Source organism: Capra hircus, chromosome 2, assembly GCF_001704415.2.
Source record: "Capra hircus breed San Clemente chromosome 2, ASM170441v1, whole genome shotgun sequence".
NCBI classification, from domain to species: domain Eukaryota; kingdom Metazoa; phylum Chordata; class Mammalia; order Artiodactyla; family Bovidae; genus Capra; species Capra hircus.
Window position 1 is genome coordinate 11,046,001 of NC_030809.1, and position 6,239 is coordinate 11,052,239.

The 6,239-nt window shown below is 43.4% G+C and overlaps 1 long non-coding RNA gene across 1 annotated transcript; it reads left to right on the plus strand.

Annotated features, from left to right (window-relative positions):
* Positions 2,951 to 5,265, plus strand: LOC102180089. Its single transcript, XR_309827.3, has 3 exons — positions 2,951 to 3,084; positions 3,797 to 3,832; positions 4,696 to 5,265. It is a non-coding gene; the product is annotated as an uncharacterized LOC102180089 (long non-coding RNA).

Consider the following 6,239-nt stretch of genomic DNA (forward strand, 5'->3'; position numbering starts at 1 on the left):
TTTTGTATTCAGCTCTTGACTACTCATGCTCATGAGAAGGCCAGGCAGTTCTCCTTTTGATGTTCCTAATTAAGCTGACCCCTTACCCTTCCTGGGAGACCACAGACCCGCCAGTTCCTCAGCCAAAAATGCTGTCATTATTCGCACTTCACCCTTCTACTGTTCTACAACCTTCTGCTATTCTTCTACTAAGAATCTGCCTGCAATGGAGAAGACCCCAGTTCAATTCCTAGGAAGAGAAGATCTGCTGGAGAAGGGATAGGCTACCCACTCCAGTATTTCTGGGCTTCCCTTGTGGCTCAGCTGGTAGGTAAGTGAAGTGAAGTGACGTGAAAATCACTCAGTCGTGTCTGACTCTTTGCAACCCCATGGACTATACCATCCATGGAATTCTCCAGGCCAGAATACTGGAGTGGATAGCCTTTCCCTTCTTCAGGGGATCTTCCCAACCCAGGGATCAGACCCAGGTCTCTCACATTGCAGGCAGATTCTTGAGCTGCTGAACCACAAAGGAAGCCCTCAGCTGGTAAAGAACGGCTCAGATGGTAAAGAGTAGGCCTGCAATGCAGGAGACCTGGGTTCAGTCCCTGGGTTGGGAAGATCCCCCAGAGAAGAGACTGCCAATCCACTCCAGTATCCTTGCCTGAGAATTCCACGGAGAGAGGAGCCTGGCAGGCTACAGTCCATGGGGTCTCAAAGAGTTGAACATGACTGAGTGACTTAACACATTCTTCTACTATTCCTTCCAGTTTTAGCTCAAATTTTAACTCCCCAGGAAAACCCTCTCAGCCTTTAGCCAATTTTTCAATTGCTCTATCCTCAGAATACCGTATTTATGCCATACATCACTTATCAAGTAGTAGGATAATTTGCTGTCATGTCTGTTTCCTCCACTCTGAGTTCTCAAGGACAGAAAAAGTGGTTCATCTCAATATCCAGTGTCTAGCACAATGTCTAGCAAATTGTCATACTCACTATGGAAATATTGAACGAGTGATTGAAAGGCAACTGAATACTCATAATATCACCAGAAAAGTCGAATTATTTGTCTTTCTTCCTCTAAACTACTAGTTCTCAAACCTTTTTGTTTTGTGACCCCTTCATAATTTACAACATTAACTCAAAACCCCAAAGAACTGTTGTATCTATAGGTGATATCTATTGATACTTACTGTACTAAAAACTGAGAAAATTTTAAAATATTTATGATTTTAAAATACTTATGATACATTTCAAAATAATAATCCATTACATTAATTGATAATATATTTGTATTAAAAATAACTATTTTAAAAAATAGAGAAGAGTGGCATTGTTTTACAAAGTAATGCTCAAAATCCTCCAAGCTAAGCTTCAACAGTATGTGAACTTTCAGATGATTTAGAAAAGGCAGACGAACCAGAAATCAAATAGCCAACATCCACTGGATTATAGAAAAAGCTAGAGACTTCCAGAAAAAAAAAAGATCTGCTTCACTGACTACACTAAACCTTTGACTGTGTGGATCACAACAAACTGTGGAAAATTCTTCAAGAGTGGGGTTCCCTGGTGGCTCAGCTAGTAAAGAATTCGCCTGCAATGTGGGAGACCTGGGTTCAATCCCTGGGTTGGGAAGATCCCGTGGAGAAGGAAAAGGCTACTCCAGTATTCTGGCTTGGAGAATTCCATGAACTCTATAGTCCATGGGATCACAAAGAGTCAGACACAGCTGAGCGATTTTCACTCACTTACCTGCCTCCTGAGAAATCTGTATGCAGGTCAAGGAGCAACAGTTAGAACCAGACAGGGAACAACACACTGGTTCCAAATTGAGAAAGGAGTACGTGAAGGATGCATATTGTCACCCTGCTTCTTTAACTTATATGCAGAGTACATCATGAGAAATGCCAGGCTGGATGAAGCACAAGCTGGAATCAAGATTGCCAGGAGAAATATCAGTAAACTCATATGCATATATGTCATATGCATATGACAACACCCTTATGGCAGAAAGCAGAGGAACTAAGAGCCTCTTGATAAAAGTGAAAGAGAACAGTGAAAGAAGTTGGCTTAAAACTCGACATTCAAAAAACAAAGATCATGGCATCCAGTCCCATCTCTGCATGGCAAACAGATGAAGAAAAATGGAAACAGTGACAGACTTTATTTTCTTGGGCTCCAAAATTACTGCGGATGGTGACTGCAGCCATGAAATTAAAAGAAGCTTGCTCCTTGTAAGAAAAGCTATGACAAACGTAGACGGCATATTAAAAAGCAGAGACATTATCTTGCGGACAAAGGCCCCTCCAGGCAAAGTTACGGCTTTTCCAGTAATCATGTATAGGTATGAGAGTTGGACCATAAAGAAAGCTGACCGCTCAAGAATTGATGCTTTTGGACTGTGGTGTTCGAGAAGGCTCTAGAGAGTCCCTTGGACTGCAAGATCAAACCTGTCAATCCTAAAGGAAATCAACCCTGAATATCCATTGGAAGGACTGATGCTGAAGATGAAGTTCCAATACTTTGGTCACCTGATGTGAAGAACTGACTCACTGGGAAAAGACCCTGATGCTGGGAAAGACTGAAGGCAGGAGGAGAAGGGGATGATAGAGGATGAGATGGTTGGATGGCATCATCGATGAGATGGACATAAATTTGAGTAAGCTCTGGGAGCTCGTGATGGACAAGGAAGCCGGGTGTCCTGCAGTCCATGGGGTCGCAAAGAGTTGTACACGACTGAGCGACTGACCTACTACTACTAACTATCCGCCTAAACCCTTAAAAACACGCACTTGCTGTAACATGCACGCTCCTTCAAGGTACTGCGGAAGACTCTAGTATCGCGAGATGCCCCTGAGACAGGTTAGGGGCGTTAACCTGCAGTGGGTTCCCAGAACCCTTAGCGAAATTCTAATTCCCTAAGTGCGCATGTCGCGGCGCAGGCGCAATAGACATTTCTTGACTTCCGCTGGCTCCAGGAGCTATAAATACCGATGCCTTCCGTCGCTGGGTCCTTTCGGGAGAGACTGTCGTCCTGCGTTGTTGTTTCCAGGTCAGTGAGACCAACTCCCTGCTTCGTGGGCGCTTCATCTGCTATGGGATCCGGTCAGTCTGCCTTTTCTGTGGGAACCGTACTATTTAGAATGATTCCGAATTCTCGGCGTTCGTGCCAACTACAACTCGCAAAAAATGGCGTGGGGTGGGTCGAAGAGGCCTCGCGCGCCTCCATTCTTGGCCATAGCTAATAAGGAGTGCTGGCGACGGAACTCAAGGGCCTGTAGGACTGCCGTCCTCCACGCCGAAAAGCTTAAGTGCGCAGCGCCCTTATTTCCTAATGGGCCATTATGCCGCCTCCTGGAGTGTTAGCGTCTTCAACTAGAGTTGCAGACAGGGCATTTTGTTTGATTCACTAATTTAGAAACGGCTTAACTGCCACTTATTTTTTCTTTGGGGGTAATGTATAATTTTGTATAATTTTGTATGATAGACTTATTGGTCCTTAATTGCTTGCATTTGCTACTTAAAAGTATTTAGGCCAACGTGGATAACCCGGGAGGTCACTCTCCCCGGGCTCTGTCCAGGTGGCGTACGGGAGCATAGGGCTCTGCCCGGTGATGTACAGTCCCTTTCCACAACGTTGGAGATGAAGCCGGGCCTTGAGTCTGCGCCTGCATATTCCTACGTCTTCTCAGAGTCCTCTGGACAATGACTGGGGAGAAAAACCATGCAGGAAACAGCTCTGTAGAGCAGTCTGTCTGGATCTTTGTTTTAACCTGTTTTGCTGTGCAGTTGGGTTAAGGTTTTCCTTCTTTTGCAGCATTTCGTTTGGGATTTCGAATACAACTGGATTGAGGTGAGGAGATCTACGGATTGCTTTTGACCTATTGGTGTTTGCTAATTTTGTTCCACGAAATTGATTTTCACGTCTTTAACATTCGTGATAGAGGAAATTTTTATATTACAAATGGACTAATTTTGACAAAGTGATTAAACCAACGTCCGCAAAGTTTTCATGCGTGAGCTGTGTAATGTGTGTATCTGCTCAGACTGGGAGAACTGAGGATTCGGGTCTATGATATTAGAAATGAAATTGGGCATATACTACAACATACTTATGAAAGTAACTAATAGATAAAGCATAAAACAGTCAATAGCTAACAAGAACTTGGAGTTTGTGTGAAGCAGTTTATAATCCTGTGGACTTTGACTTGGTTGAAGTGTAGGTGTGAAGGGATGAAGATGAAGGAAAGTGTAATCTCTTCAATAGTGGTACAGTAAGTCTGCTACATACCAACCTTTCTGTGAGAAGCCTAAGCGTTGTAGACTTATTACATGGCATTACAGTATAACCAATTTCATGGTACTGTATAGCACATTGTGTTAGCTGAGTGCATAGGCTAACTTGGGTTTAGTATTCTGACACTGTTCAGATATTCCAACGTGGATACCCCGGGAGGTCACTCTCCCCGGGCTCTGTCCAGGTGGCATACGGGAGCATAGGGCTCTGCCCGGTGATGTACAGTCCCTTTCCACAACGTTGGAGATGAAGCCGGGCCTTGAGTCTGCGCCTGCATATTCCTACAGCTTCTCAGAGTCCTTTGGACAATGACTGAGGAGACAAACCATGCAGGAAACATCCAGTATACAAAAATTTTAGAGGGGAACTAAGATTGTACAAATGAATCTAATCCTTTTTTCTTTTAATATCATTTTCAGGAGAGAAGAGGAGCCTTACCAGCTTTGCAGTTAGCAATGCTTTGGAGTCTTTCTTTGACAGGGAAATTAGTAAAGTAAAAATTAATTCTCCAGGCAAAACTACTGGAGTGGAACCCATTTCTTTCTCCATGGGAATCTTCCTGACCCAGGGATTGAACCTAGATCCTACTGCATTGCAGGTAGATTCTTTACCTTCTGAAACACCAAGTAAAATGAGTAATATATTCATTGAACATAAGCCTGGGAGATTTGGAAGTGTATAGGTACGATATTTAACCCCTGGAACTGCACCTTAAAACCCATGAGTTCTAGTATTCTTGTTGCCCAGGCACTTACTGAAATTTACAAGAAATGTCAGAGACCGTATGGGCAGGTTTTAGAGTATAGTGACCTGGAAGGAGACCTTTTCAGGTTTCCTATCTGGTGAAAACTTGATGTTACGACACTTAAGATTGACCTCTTTATCGGTCTTAAAACTGGAAAGTAGGTGCCCATGAGAATCTGCATGTCTTAAAGAAATCCATCAATTTCTAATGTAATTGTGAACTTAAATAAAGATGACTATGTATTTGTGTGGTCTTGTTATGTTTTTGTCACATCATTGTGCTGGTAGAATCTTAGTCCCTTAACTAAGGATCAAACCCAGATTCCCTGCAGTGAAAGCAGCCAGGGAATTCTTTGTGAGTGTTCCGTCAATCCTGGTAGGTTTTGCTGTAGCTGAAGGTCTGGAGCTCTTGTGTTAAATTTTGGCATTTGTGTACGACTACTATTGGGAAATGCATTCATTGTTCAGTTAGCAAGTCCTGTCCAATTCTTTAGGACCCCCGTGGACTGTAGCACACAAGGCTTCCTCTGTCCTCCATTGTCTCCCAGAGTTTGCTCAGACTTTGGTCCATTGTGTCAGTGATGCTATCTTAACCATTTGATCTCTGCCTTCAGTCTTTGCCAGCATCAAGGTTTTTTTCCACCTGGCTACTGTATTGGAGCTTTAGCATCAGTCTTTCAAATGAATATTCAGAGTTGATAACCTGTAACATTGACTGGTTTGATCTTGCTGGCCAAGGGACTCTCCATCTCATCTGCAGGACCACAGTTTGAAGGCATCCACCTTTTTTATGGTGTACGTGACTACTGGAAAAACTGGCTTTGACAACATGGACCTCGATAAAAGCTTGAGTTGGTCTTTTTTTTTTTTACTGGGTTGAGAATTCAAAGGTGGTCTGTCACTAAGTTGTGGACTCTTCAGTACCCCATGGACAGTAGCCTGCTGGGCCCCTCAGCCCATCTAGTTATCCAGGTAGGAAAAGAGGTTACCATTTCCTATTCAGTGGATCTTAACCCAGGGATAGAACTAATGTCTCTTGTGCCCCCTACATTGGCAAGCAGATTCTTTCCCACCTTGCCACCTGGGAAGCACACAGTGTTTAACCTGTCTGTAAGTTTTATAGATTTATACTTTTCTAAATTTACAGGTGTTGAGAGGTCTGCTCCTTTGTCAAAGGGGTGTGCTTAAGTCACAATAGAACTTTGTCAAGCCCTTTTAC